The following is a 14,891-nucleotide window of genomic DNA, read 5'->3' on the forward strand; positions in this document are numbered from 1 at the left end:
CAACTGCATTGATCTATACACATTCATACAAGCTGCCGTCTTGCAAACCATCTGGGAATGACAGTGAGAGACAAGGAAAATACTAACTAGTATGCCTAGTATGGCTACCTTTTCCGGACCGAGTGCCCAAAGCGTGCATGCCCAAACGTGCGCGTACATGAACTCCTGAACTCCCAAAATGCAATGTGTGTGTGGCGCCCCTGCATGCATCTCAGCCCCCGTGCATGAGGGGGCTGGGGTGCATGCATGCCATATAGTTTTTATATATAAAAACTATATATAGGAATCTTTAGGATTTACGTACATAATATACATAAAATAGGTACATACGGTCCATATATAGTATAGAATCATATAGCATAGGTGTAATTATCATGGTTAATTAAGAACTTAAGTGAGAACCATTAAATTTGTTAATGGTTTACATTTTGTGTAAACCATTAACCAAAACTTTTTGTGTAAACCATTAACCAAAATGTAATAAATTAAAGGACTCAAGACTACTCTCTATTATTCTCCTTGACAGAGGTTGGTACCATTTACCAAAAGAATCCCTACAGACTTCCTGTTGCAGCTGAGACTATTTAAAGAACAGTCTTTCTTACATTTGTGATGTTCCCATGTCCTTTGGGCCTAGTACATGCCTTGTTTTCTGACATTTTTTTCTCAGCTGTACATGTCTCTCAGTTCACCTCAGGCTCTTTCTTATTACCCATCCTTGACTAGACATGTCAATGAAATTTTGTCACAAATTGAAATGGATGTATCTTTGCAAAATCCAAATTAATGCACTCCAGAACTGCACACAAATAACCATCTCTATGGGTATCCCATAATGGCAAGCTTTCCCCAACAAAATTATTCTCTCCCCCTTTTCAAAAAAAGGTACAATTAGTGATAGATGCATCTTAAAAAAGATTATTTGTCAAAGATGAATAAAGTAATTGCTTGAAAAAAAGCTCAAATCTTTTTGAAAATGCATGTAACAAAGAAAATGACATCAGGGACTGTTGCATAAAAACATTTTTCATGGAATGTAAGTTCAACTACTGTAGTTAAAAACCTTAATTTGTTAGGGGACATGCTAACTGACAGGTAAATACTACTCTTGGAAAAGCAGATACACAGTCTAAGCAAAGTCTTAAAGCCACAACCGCTATTGCCAAATGCCCAAATAGTCACACTGCCAAAGAGCACCCTTTTCTAACTGTGGTTATTATGCCAGCCATGATCATTCTGGACAGTTATTATTTAACTATAATGATTCATCCACTGATCATGTCACATTTTAATTACTTTAAAATGGTCTCCCTGGGGCAATCATGTATGATCCAGAAGCTGCATTTTGTAGAAAATAGAGTGACAAACTCACTGTATTATATTTGAAGCCCTTCTCATGCAATGCTATTGTCAATTGAACTTCTTGTCTGAAACTTAAATTTAAAGATTAGGATTAATGAATTTACAAGACCCTAAATAACTTGAGTGAAAGATATTTGAACAATTCAATATGTCTTTGCTCATATACATAGATTGCCTGTATGTCAGGTTTTCTGAGTGACATTCTATAAAATACTCTGTTAGCATCAACCAAAAAGAAGCTTCTTTTTGTTGTGGTACTAGCTTCCTGGACTTTGCTCTTAAATGCCAACAAAATTCATATACATCAGGGGTGGGTTCCACTTACCTTTACTACCAGTTCGCAGCGGAATCGCGTGCATGCGATCGCTTTGCTCACACACACGCTCTTCTGCGCAGAAGCTTCTGCGCATGCGCAGATCACCAATGATGCTGTCGTGCTGGGTGGGCGTAGCCTCCTGCCAGTTTTACTACCGGTTCTATAGAACCGGACAGAACTGGGAGCAACCCACCACTGATATACATTCTGGAAACATTCCTATACATATTGACCTATGATATGTTATGATACTTGCAGAAATTACTGCAAACAACTATATTTTATTATTCTGAAAATTGTGTGTATGTGTGCTTGTGTGTGATATTACTGTATATATATTGCCTATAGTGGAATGCTAGATTAGTTGCGTCCTAAAACCATATGATTAAAAAAAATTAGTTGGACTTTATTTTACCAATTGCTTGGTCCCTTAACTACTTTAATATATCAAGATTATTTTTTATAACTGACAAGGTTTACAAACAAGAAAAGAATAGAATTAAAATGCATAAAAAGCAGGTCCACTTTTAAAAAGGCAGGGATTTTTTTTGTGGGGGGGAGGGGAAGGTTTTGGAAAATTTACTGAAAACTTGAGTAATCAGGCATAAGTAAATCAACCACCATCAGTAAAATGGTGGCTCTGGAATCAATCAATAAAAGCTGTCTTGTACCAAACAATTTGCGAGTTAATCCAGGCAGCTGTATAGAAATCTGTCAAAGGAGATATTACCAACCATGAATCCCTTGATAACCATTCAAAGCAATTAAGCTTTATTGGGAATTTAAACCTGCCAGTTGCAAGATTTCACTGCTATAAGGGGCCTAAGGAACCAATTCAAATGACAAGGCATGATTATTGGAAAGAAAGTTTTAAAAAAGTTAATTCATTCTGTCTGTTTTGGGTTATATATATCTCTGTGTATACACGTAACACAGAAAAGGAACAGGTTATTATGACTAACCTGTTCCTTTTCCTATTAGTCATATCCACACTACATACAGCAGTCTCTTGCAAATAATACGGACAAAAACCAGGCAGCTTTGGCTCAACTTGACCAGCATTCACAAGCACAAAAAAAACATGTTCAACACTATTCTGTGCAAGCTAAGTAGAAGCTACAAAGTTCCTTTCTGAAATTTTGTGCAAAGTTTATCAAAATACACTTCTGAGATATTCCTTCTCTTTATTCGTGGAGATACTTAGCCAGCTGCTGAGCAATGGATTCAGGTGTAAATGTTTTGTGCTGATCCTGCTTTCATAACACATGATGAATATTGTATCCCATTGCTAAACAGATGAAACTTGCTTACCCCTTTACTTCCTGGCACTTCTGCTATCATTATTTTCAAGTTGTCTCCCCCCACTTTTTTTTTTTCCTGAGAAAAAGTTGTGGATCCAGTTTATATGGAGTTAGGCATAAGAAAATTGTGATGACTATAGATAGGACTGAGAAGCTAATTTAATGGCTTGGGGAAGAAATCTTGGTGGCTGAAGGAAAGAATCAGGCAATACTTTTTTACCCATTGCTCTTCCAACTGAAAATGCTTTATAGCAGTGGTGAAATGCTAAAAACTATTGGTTCTGATGAACTGGTAGTAAAAAAAAAAAAGCTACCAGTTCCTCTGAACCGGTATTTCTGACGATCAGCTGTGCTGCGCAATTTAAAATTGCTAGAAAGCAGGAAATCCGCTGTTCTACTTACCTTCCCAAGCCTCCTTTTTCCATGTGAAGTGCATGTTTGGCATGTATTGCGCATGTGCATACACGCAGCATGCATTTGGCATGCACTGCGCACTTGGTGCACACCACACATGCACGGCCAGCAAACCGGTGGCAAACCAGTTCAGATTTCACCACTGCTTTATAGCCATCATGTTGAATTGAAAGCAATATCTATTCTCATACATTTATATAATCCTATAGGAAAGGGATGAGCAAGGCATGTGGACTGGTTGCTGTCTCCAACATCTCACTGGTTGAACTCCAAGCATTTTTGTCTGAAGATTGCCGTTTGTTTGGGAAATTTGCTCTCATTCTCATCTTTAATGGTCTCCAAATCTGCAAATCAAAATTTAAAAAGTGACAGTCTATTTTCAGTACTGTATTTTCAGTTACATATATTTCCCTTCTAGTGATATGCATAATATTTTCATTCTTTAATCTTCATTCTTTTTCACTCTCTATATGGACCTTTTTATTATATCCTCTCTGAATTCTATAATGCTCTATATGTATCCTTATATTACTAGCTTACCCTAACGTTTACTATAAGTAGAAAAAGGAAAAAGAGAGCTGAAGAATATATGTTAAATCATCAGCTGGCATTTGGAGCGGATGCAGAAAAATAAATTAAAGGAAATTTCTGTCTATCATAGCTGCATGGTATTACCGGTATATCCTTTGGAAAAGAATTGACACATCAAAGCAAGTGGGAAAGGTATGAGACAAGAACAAAGTCAGAAAACTTGTGAAGATCAGCATAATCTTGATTTGATTTGATTTATAAAGCCATCCAATTCTATAGCAACTCTGGGTGGTGCATTATACTTCAGAAACAACTGGAAATTTCCTCTGGAATTCAACTGGATTCATCAAGGACATGGGGGATACTGATCAAATAAGTCCTATCTCTGCAGCAAAGAAAAGCAGCAGAAAGCACATCAAGGCAATTAGAAAATGATCTGTCCATGGAAAAGACATGGTGGTAGTTCTCTTAAAACCAAATGATGTCATTACTGCCCCAAGACGAAACCCAGATCCACTGCGAGACCACTGTTGTGTTTTGGGCTATTGATGAAATATGTCAGATCCATGGTGGCCATGGTAGTAGTGAACTCCTGAATCATATCAGAATCCATACCCAAAGAAGCCAGAAGGAATTTCCCAGGACCATAAGCCTGTGAAATTCCACAGTCATCCTGGTCATAGAACCAAGGCATTCAGGCAAGGATTTGCTATACAGAAGGGAAACGCAACAATTCCATATGGCACCTGTAGCCCAATTTTCTAAATTCCAAGTTTCACATCTGGTAACCTGTGGGGCCGCACCTTTAAAACCTATCTCAACTAATTGTAGCTATGTCACTACTACAGTAGCTCAGTGACTTAGCTATTGATATGCTTGATATTCAGAGGAGGAACCCAACCAAGAGAGACTAGAAACTCAGTTATACATGCCAAGCTAGCTGTCTGATCCACAATTAAGTCATGGATAAGGGATGGGGAAGATTTATTACAGGCTGACTTGTTGTTCGGTAGCAGCAGCCAAAAACCTGGGCCTCTAAAATCCAATGACCAGCCATTAGAAAAGAAAATGGGGGACTAAACAGTGAAACCAATATTAGAGACACAAGGCCACATTCCACAAGTACAACTCACTCCATCTCCCACTGCCGACAGCCAAATGATATTCTAGCCAACAACCATCCTTGTTTTGAAACTATTTCTTTCTGTGAACCCTTATTTTGTATTTTAAGCATAATATGCACCTAAAAAAACTTAAGCAAACTTTCAGAAAGTTTCTATTTTTCTCTTTAATAGCAGAATTTATACTAATGGTATCTTGGAAGCTTTTAAAATTGTGTTATATTGAACAAAGGCTGCATTTATTGATGTGCTCTACTTGCTCTTTTTACTGAATATATCCTTCACAGTCCCTTCCAGTTTCACATTATTTCTTGAAAATAACTACTGCTAAAATGACTTTTTTAAAAAAAAAAAAATTAAAGCTTTCATAACGTGTGGTCTACAGTTATATTTTGTGTACAACCGAGACATGGCTGGTTGTTTATCTACATAATGAGGTAGATTTCTTCATTCTCAAGTGTGGAAAACTCAGCAAAATTCTTTTTTTTTTTTAGTTAACAAGGAAGATATTTTATTCTTCAATTGTAATTCTTGAATTGCTATTGCTTAATCAGGACCATTCTGTGGCAGTACCAACCCACTCAGTAGCCTGAGCTGTGGGAGCTGCAGACCAATTTTCAGTGGCAGTCTGTGAACTCCAGTCCTCAGTGGGGTAAGGCTGAATTGGGACAGAAGGCACTTGCACCCCTTCAGACCAATCAGACACCTCCGGTTGTGGAGGTGCAGTGAATTCAGGGGCAGGTGCTGCCATTCACCCTGGAACTCCTCCTTGGTAACTGCCTTATCAGCTGCAACCTATTCTTCTTTTTCAATCTCTTCAGGATCTCGGTAAAAATAGAGATCAGGCATAATTTCCCATGGATGCTCATGGGAAATAGTGCCACACATTCACAGGACTTCCCGAGCCAACATCCACCACATCAGACCAACTGAGTGAGCTCCCTTGTTGTTGCAGGAATAGCAATATCTACATAATGTAGGGGAGAATCTGTATTGCACAAAGCAATGGTGGGAATGTTTACATAAGATGCTTCAGTCAGCGGCTGATGATCAGCCCTTGGATCAGTGACCACCAAAAGGTGGGATTCACAAAAATAACCGGCCAGTAATTGGAGTTGCAGCAGTAGCTGCAGCAAATTTCAAAACAGCACACTACCCAGTATTCCTGGAGGAGATAACACTGACAGCAAAATTCTTAAGAAGCTATTTCATGACACGCTACATGAAGAATATTCCAAAGAGAGAAGGATGTTCATACTGGTAGGCACTGAACTTTTGATAATGGACAGGAAGAATTTTGGTTGGGGTTGTAGATCAGTGAGTAGATATTAGCTAGTGTGGTGCCATTTGGTTTTCCCTGGGTAAGAGCCGGTGATAACTAGGATGTAATTGCAAAGAGGCATGACCTGCTTTGTGCATTGTCTAGAGTTACTGTTGTGAGATAGACGATGAGATAGATATTGTTTAAATAATTGAACAAATTAGATATCCAATTTGTCTTGAAAATTTTTCATCCACATTCTATCAAAGACTCAAAGAGCTTTTCTCTCACAGGACATGAGAGAAATGTCACTATTGATTTTAGATTTTAAAAGGTTGCAAAATTTCTGGTGGGATCCTTTTCACATTCTGAACATGCAAAGTTTTTTTGAATGTTTCTTCTCAATTATCTGTTTCCAGAGAGGCAGAAAGAGACTATGCCTGAAAACAAAACAAAACAAAAAAAAAGCTTCAAAGGAAGAAAAATGAAGAATGTTGCCTACCATGAAAACATTTGGGGACTACAGATTCTTCAGCTGTTAGCATCCTATCAGCTGAAGAATGCAGCTGGTATAATGCTCTTGTAGCCATAGAGACAGTGAGGGGTGGGACTAGCTGATAGGAGAAACCAGTCTCTTTTAAACAAGTGGCACATATCTCAATTCAGCTTACAGCCATTTGAGCAGTAGTAGCTATGTATCTGTAACCTTGCTCTAAATGATCATTCCTTCCCAGCAATGAACATTTAATAATGTTGCTTTTCCTTTTAAAATTTACTATCTGGAATAACAGGAAGATTTTGTGTGCAGTGCACAGCAAAGGTTTCTCTTAGCCTAAGTATAAATTATTTCTCAAGTTCATTGTGAAATACAATTAGAAGGAAACGATGCGAGTCTGTCAAATAATTTGAAGGGAGTTCAATAAAAGAATCGAGATGGGACAATGGTAATGATTCAGGCAGTATGTAATATTCTTGTAATAATCCCTTTCAGAACTGGATGCAAACAAAACAAACAATACGCCAAACCTTCATTGCCTTTATTATCGATACCTTGATTCTGTCCTTGAACAAACTAAATATTCAGTTTCCATAAGTTTTTCTGAAAATTTGCCAGGGCATGCAGTACATCGTTTACAATAGAATCTACTCGCTACTTTTATTATTATTATTATTCAGTATTTTACTATATTCACTAGGGAAGTAAGCTTGTGAAAAGTTCACATTAGATTGGTAGTTGTTTTGCAAATAACTGAAAATTCTCCCACATGTTCTTTCCCACTAAATAATGCATCAGAAAAATATGCTTTCAGCACCTGCCTCTTCCTACTTTCTGATCACCCATCAGGGATCTATATAGTTGTGGGGTTTTTTTACAGATTAGAAGAATTTAATAAAATGTATGTAGCAACCCCCCCCAAATCTTCATACTTTCTTATAATTCAAAATTGATATTATTATATATAATCAAATTAATTAGTGTAGTGTTCTACTCACTCATTATATAACATTGATACATATAGTCATGAATCTATATGTAAAAGCCTGAGAAAGTGACGAATGCAAATTATTTCTAGCCTTTTGATTTAAAAAAAACATGGGGATTTATTTTATCCCTGATTTTCCCCACCCATAACATTCCCATAAAATTCCCTTCCAGATAATATTTCCTGACTACCAGAAATGAATAGACATTTCTAGATTGTGTTGGAGGCACCACCAGTCTAAAGTGTGCCTGAAACCATGGAACAAGCCAGTAGTTAAAACCAAAGAGGGATTAGAACTAAAATGAAGCGACAAAATGGTAGCTCTCTATCAAAGAGCAACCAGGAATACAGAAACACACTGGCATTCATGCAAACATTATTGCAATTGGAAAACAACTTGTAATAATTCTGGCCCAACAGGTTCCAATGACCAGCTTGAATGGGTGCTCTCAAGATAAGACTTAAGAACTATTTTATATAGCTATAAAATAACTATTTTATATAGTTCTTATAGGTTTGTAACTGACCACTGAAAGAAGTTGCCTGGTGATTCCTGGCAATCCATTCAGTTTATGGATACAGTATCTAATGTCCCATGGAGAATATCTATATCTATCTATCTATCTATCTATCTATCTATCTATCATAATAATACTAACTTTATTGTCATTGTACATGTATACACAGTATACCCATACAATGAAATTCACTTAATACCCAAAGACCTAGTCCAACACACATAACAATTCCCAAACACACTCCCACCCACCACAGTTCTCCACCCCTAAACCACCCAAACATCCACACAACAGACCAAGTAATACTGTCCAACAGCTCACTGATGGGGGCCCTTTAGTTCATTGTTGAGTGCAATTATAGCTCTGGGATAAAAACTATTCAGAAATGTGTGATCCGAGTTTTAATTGTTCTGTATCTTCTGCCAGAAGGCAACAGTCCAAACAGTTTGTAAGCAGGATGGGAAGAGTCTCTGAGAATGTTATGCAACTTTCTCAAACAGCAAGATTCAAAGATGTCATCCAAGGTTGGTAACTGGAGTCCGATGATATTCTGGGCAGTTTTAATGATTCTCTGTAGAGCTTTTTTGTCCGCTACAGAACTGCTCCTATATCATGCAAGAATGCTGTATGTCAGGGCACTCTCAATGGTGCTGCCATAGTAGGACAGAAGCAAATGCTGAGAATCTATCTGTCTGTCTGTCTGTCTGTCTATCTATTTATCTATCTGTCTATCTATCTATCTATCTATCTATCTATCTATCTATCTATCTATCTATCTATCTATCATCTATCTATCTATCGCTATCTCTGTCTCTGTCTCTGTCTCTGTCTCTGTCTCTGTCTCTGTCTCTGTCTCTCTCTCTCTCTCTCTCTGTCTATCTATCTATCTATCTATCTATCTATCTATCTATCTATCTATCTATCTATCTATCTTATATATTGATAGCACCTAATCAATCAATCAATCAATCAGTACACGCACACCCATGTTGGTATGGTATAATGGTTAAGGATTAAAACCGAGATACTGTGAGTTTTAATCATTCCTAACTGGCTGTTGTGACTTTGGACCAGTTGCATTCTCACAGGGTTGTTGGAGGGAAAATAGGGGATGGTTGCATTATGTATTCCACTTTGAATAATAATAAAAAAATAATGTAGCACTATAAGATATTATCAAAAGATGTATTGCAATATGTAACTAAATGCCTCATTTGAATGTTACATTTATATGTTGTGAAAACACATTCCCCTGGAAATTCAGTGCAGATACAAAAGATAACAACAGATAGACTTACTCAGTTATTTATCAGACATTCTTGGTTAGCTTGACAGTGCATTACATGTAACGGTATTTTATTGAAGTAAGTGTTGCTAGAATTTCACCATTTAATGTAAGCTAATATTAGTGGCTTCAGTGGAAATATTTAATAGTGCATGGCAAAAACACAGCATTCCATTTCTTCTTATTGATTAAATGATCTCAAGTCCAGACAAAACATAGGCATAATTCAGTCTAAGACAAACACTTTTAGTTCTATTGGTTTTAATGGAAAAGTTATATTTTAACTCTTTATACTTTTTCCACTAATTCTAATACAGTTTTTCAAAGTTTAATTTTGGCTACTCAGTTCACTTTCCTAAAGGATGCATACTTGACTATCTTAAAAGATTTTTTTTATCTTTATTAGTTACTAGACATCAGCAAATTATGTGCCTTTATTTGATCAACTTTATGTTAGGTGAGAATACTGAGCAAGTGTATCTATTAATAGTGAGAAAGGTCACTCGTTTTATTGAGAAACTGAAATAGCAATATTTTTTAGCAGTAACCAATCTTGCATACCTCTAAAGAAAAATATGCCAGTGAAAGGAAGACCTTGATTCTACATTTTCCAAAACAAAAAGTGGGAAGTGTGTGTGTGTGTGTAAACATACTGTGTATATAAATGTACTGTGGCTCAGAGATTAGATTATGTGAGTGGAAAACAGGGGATTCTATAAAAATGATAACATTTTGAGGGGTCCATGGTACTCTCCTGGGTCTTGCTCCTGGGGAGAAAAGTTATGGCAAATCTAGATAGCTTATTAAAAAGAAGAGATATCACCCTGCCAGCAAAAGTGCTTATAGTCAAGGCTATGGTTTTCCCAGTTGCAATGTATGGCTGTGAAAGTTGGACCGTAAGAAAGGCTGAGCACCAAAGAATTGAGGCCTTCGAACTATGGTGCTGGAGAAGATTCCTGCGAGTCTCTTGGACTGCAAGGTGATCAAACCGGTCAGTCCTACAGGACTGCTGACTGCTCTTTAGAAGGCCAGATCCTGAAGATCAAACTCAAATACTTCGGCCACCTAATGAGAAGGAAGGACTCACTGGAGAAGTGCCTAATGCTGGGAAAGATTGAGGGCAAAAGAAGAAGGGGATAACAGAGAACGAAGTGGCTGGATGGAGTCACTGAAGCAGTCGGCATGAGCTTAAATGGACTCCAGAGGATGGTAGAGGACAGGAAGGCCTGGAGGAACATTGTCCATGGGGTCACGATGGGTTGAACACGACTTCACAACTAACAACAACAACAATGGTACCCTCTGAGCTTGATTGTTTTCTTGCAGATGTTTCATTACCGAACTGCAAGAAAACAACCAAGCTCAGAGAACAGCAGGGATCCCTCATTTCAATCCTCAGCTACAAATATTGTCCTTTATCAATAATGACATTTGGTTGCACTGACTTAGGGGATCAAAAGGGGAACATTATGACTATCTATTGCAAGGTCTAAATAGAACCCCCAGTTTTCCATTCACATAATCTAATCTATGAGCCACAGTATGTTTATACACACAGTATGTTTATATTCAGGCTGTTATAAAGCATTCATTCTAACACCTGTGAATGTACAAGGACAGGTCAAGATGATATGACAGGTTCTCTTCCCAATCTCTAATTCCTGACTTTAAGAATCCTGTGAGTAGCATTATTCAAGCAGCTATCATGAGGTAATATCTCATTCTGATAGTAAGCAATGGATTACCAGTAAAGTTTTAGAATAGAATAGAATAACTGTCAACTTGCAAAATATCCCTGGCCTGCTCTCAAGTTGCCATAGACAACTTGAGGGGGAATGGGAAAACGAACTTTGCAGCTGCAGCAAGGGAATCGCATTTCAGTCAAAACAAAAGCACATTCCAGCCATTTCTCTGTCAAGGCCATCTCCACAGTTACCCACAGTGGCCAGAGGGGAGTGATCTCTACAACCCGCAAAATTGCTTTGTTGGAGAATGCGACTGATGACACACCTCAGGGGGAGGGGGAAACAGGGTCAGAGCCGGGATGTAAATTAAATGAGGTCAGAGTTGGCTTCACTTGGAACGTGCTGACATGAAGCTCCTAATAAATAACTGGATTTATTTTGAAGCTTGGCTCGAGGCTCATGATTTAATTAGGGCATCCATCTGCCCTAATTTGGCTCTCGGCTTTGGAACCCCGAGAGATGGCATGTAGCGAAGAGGGGGTTGAGGGGTTTTTTAGGAAAATTTTAAGGGGACCCGGGAGGGAGGGGGGGGGTTTGTAAAAGCGGACCTGGGGGGGTCCAGATAGCAACTGAGCGGGATGATGGGTCGATTAGTTGCAGCAGGAAGGTCGCGAAAGGAAATTTAACCGGGAAGCAGGGGGATGACAGGAAGGGCTGTGAAATTGAAATAATGAGTGGGAGGGGCAGGTATGATGGACGCAGGGGGCCATATCAAGTGTCGGGGGTGCGCATACGCTGTCTACGAGCGATTGCGCACTCCGGCCCCCGATGCGTGACTCGTGTCCTGGGTTGTGTAGAGTCTCAGGCCCTGGGTCCGCGGCTGATGTTGTGTAATGCCAGGTCAGTGGTTAATAAAGCCCCCCTCATTTGTGACCTTATTTCGGAGGGGGGTGCGGACCTGGCAGGTATTACGGAGACCTGGTTGGGCCAGGAGGGGGGGGTCCCCCTCGTTGAGATGTGCCCGCCAGGTTTCCGTGCATTTCATCAGCCAAGGGCCCAGGGGAGGGGTGGGGGAGTGGCGGTGATTGTTAGGGAAAGTCTTTGTCCGAGGGAGACCACTGTTCCTCAGATAGCTGGATGTGAGTCCCTCTGTGTAAAGTGGGGCCGTGGGGTGCAGATGGGTTTGCTGACTGCGTACCTGGCTCCCTGCCACGTGGCAGCGACCCTGCCCGAGCTACTCGACGTGATTGCCGGGGTGGCGGTTGATACCCCCAGACTTATCGTCATGGGGGATTTCAACCTTCCATCCGCGGGTGAGGCGTCAGAGGCGGCTCGGGAGTTCATGGCTTCCATGACGGCCATGGACCTGACCCAGTTAGTTCAAGGCCCCACTCACATAGGGGGACACACTCTGGACCTGATTTTTGTCTCTGGTCAGTGGTTGAATGATCTTGGTAGAGGGGACCTAGACATTAAACCCTTGTCATGGACAGATCATTCGCTCCTCCAACTAGACTTTCCTACCGCCGCCCCCCGCCGCAGGGAGACGGAGCCAATTAGATGGTTCCGTCCCAGGCGCCTGATGGAACCCGAAAGGTTCCTGACAGAGCTTGGGCCGTGCCCTGAGACCCTAACACACGACTCGACTGAAGAGCTGGTGGCCGCCTGGGAAAGGGCGGCCGCTGGAGCTTTGGACCGCGTCGTGCCTTTGCGGCCTCTGACCCGATGCCGATCTCAACTGGCTCCTTGGTTTTCTGAGGAGCTGAGAGAGATGAAGCGTCGGAAAAGACGCCTAGAGAGCATTTGGAGGACTAGCCAATCCGACTCCGACCGGACACAGGTGAGGTCTTATATCAAGACCTACCTAGTGGCGATAAAAGCAGCAAAGTCTAACCACTCTTCCGCTCTTATCGCATCTGCAGAGAACCGCCCAGCCGCCTTGTTTAGGGTGACCCACTCCCTCCTCCGGGGGGGAGTGCGGGAAGATCCCTTGCAGGGTCGCGCTGAGGATTTTGTGCAATTCCTGCACGATAAAGTCGCTCGGATTCGGGATGGCTTGGACTCCGACTGGATGAGTCCACGGGAGGAGACGAGGGCAAGTCTTGAGAATGTTACCTGGGAGGAGTTTGATCCTGTGACTCCCGAGGATGTGGACAGGGTTCTGGGTAAGATTAGTGCCGCCACGTGTTTATTGGACCCGTGTCCCTCCTGGTTGGTGCTGGCCTCCCGGGAGGTTACACGAGGCTGGCTCCAGGGGATTATAAGTGCTTCTCTGAGTGAGGGTGCCTTTCCTGCCACCTTGAAAGAGGCGGTAGTGAGGCCCCTCCTCAAGAAGCCTTCCCTGGACCCGGCTGAATTAGCCAACTATCGTCCAGTCTCCAACCTTCGTTTTGTGGCGAAGGTTGTTGAGAGCGTGGTGGCACGACAACTTCCCCGGCACCTGGATGAAGCTATCTATCTAGACCCGTACCAGTCGGGCTTCAGGCAGGGGTACAGCACTGAAACGGCATTGGTCGCGTTGGTGGATGATCTCTGGAGGGCTCGGGACAGGGGTTGCTCCTCTGTCCTAGTCCTATTAGACCTCTCGGCGGCTTTTGATACCATCGACCATGGTATCATGCTGCAGCGGTTGAGGGGGTTAGGAATAGGGGGCACCGTTTTGCGGTGGTTCTCCTCCTTCCTCTCCGACCGCTCGCAGTTTGTGTTGGCAGGGGGACAGAGGTCGACCTCGAGGCATCTCGCATGGGGAGTGCCGCAAGGGTCGGTCCTCTCGCCTCTCCTGTTCAACATTTATGTGAAGCCGCTGGGTGAGATCATCCATGGTTTTGGGGTGAAGTGTCATCTGTACGCTGATGATACTCAGCTGTACATCTCCACCCCAGACCACCCCAACGATGCCCTTGATGTGATGTCCCGCTGCCTGGAGGCCGTGCGGGCCTGGATGGGGAGGAACAGGCTCAGACTCAACCCCTCCAAGACCGAGTGGCTGTGGCTTCCGGCGCCCCGATATAGTCAGCAGGTGCCATCGCTGACTATTGGGGGTGAATCTTTGCCCCCCACAGAGAGGGCTCGCAATCTGGGTGTCCTCCTGGACGCACGGCTGTCTTTAGAAGAGCACATGACGGCCGTGGCCAGGGGGGCCTTTTATCAGGTTCGCCTGATTCGCCAGTTGCAGCCCTTTCTGGATCGGGACGCCTTGCGCACGGTCACTCACGCCCTTGTCACCTCCCGGTTGGACTATTGTAATGCTCTCTACATGGGGCTCCCCTTGAAGAGCACTCGGAGGCTCCAACTGGTCCAGAATGCGGCCACGCGGGTGGTTATGGGTGCAACCCGTTGCGCCCACGTGACACCCCTCCTGCGCGAGCTGCACTGGCTCCCAGTGGTCTTCCGGGTGCGATTCAAGGTGTTGGTTACCTCCTTTAAAGCGCTCCATGGCATAGGACCCGGGTACCTTCGGGACCGACTTCTGCCACCAATAGCCTCCCACCGACCAGTCCGCTCCCACAGAGAGGGTCTCCTCCGGGTGCCATCAGCCAAGTTATGTCGGCTGGCGACACCCAGGGGGAGGGCCTTCTCTGTGGGAGCTCCAGCCCTGTGGAATGAACTGCCC

The 14,891-nt window shown here is 42.1% G+C and overlaps 1 pseudogene; it reads right to left on the reverse strand.

Moving 5' to 3' along the window:
* Positions 1–5,522: 5,522 nt before the first annotated feature.
* On the reverse strand, positions 5,523–7,648 carry LOC117666161 (small ribosomal subunit protein uS2 pseudogene; annotated as a pseudogene).
* Positions 7,649–14,891: the final 7,243 nt, after the last annotated feature.

The sequence above is a fragment of the Pantherophis guttatus genome, chromosome 1, assembly GCF_059756535.1.
Source record: "Pantherophis guttatus breed Tessera chromosome 1, ASM5975653v1, whole genome shotgun sequence".
NCBI lineage: Eukaryota > Metazoa > Chordata > Lepidosauria > Squamata > Colubridae > Pantherophis > Pantherophis guttatus.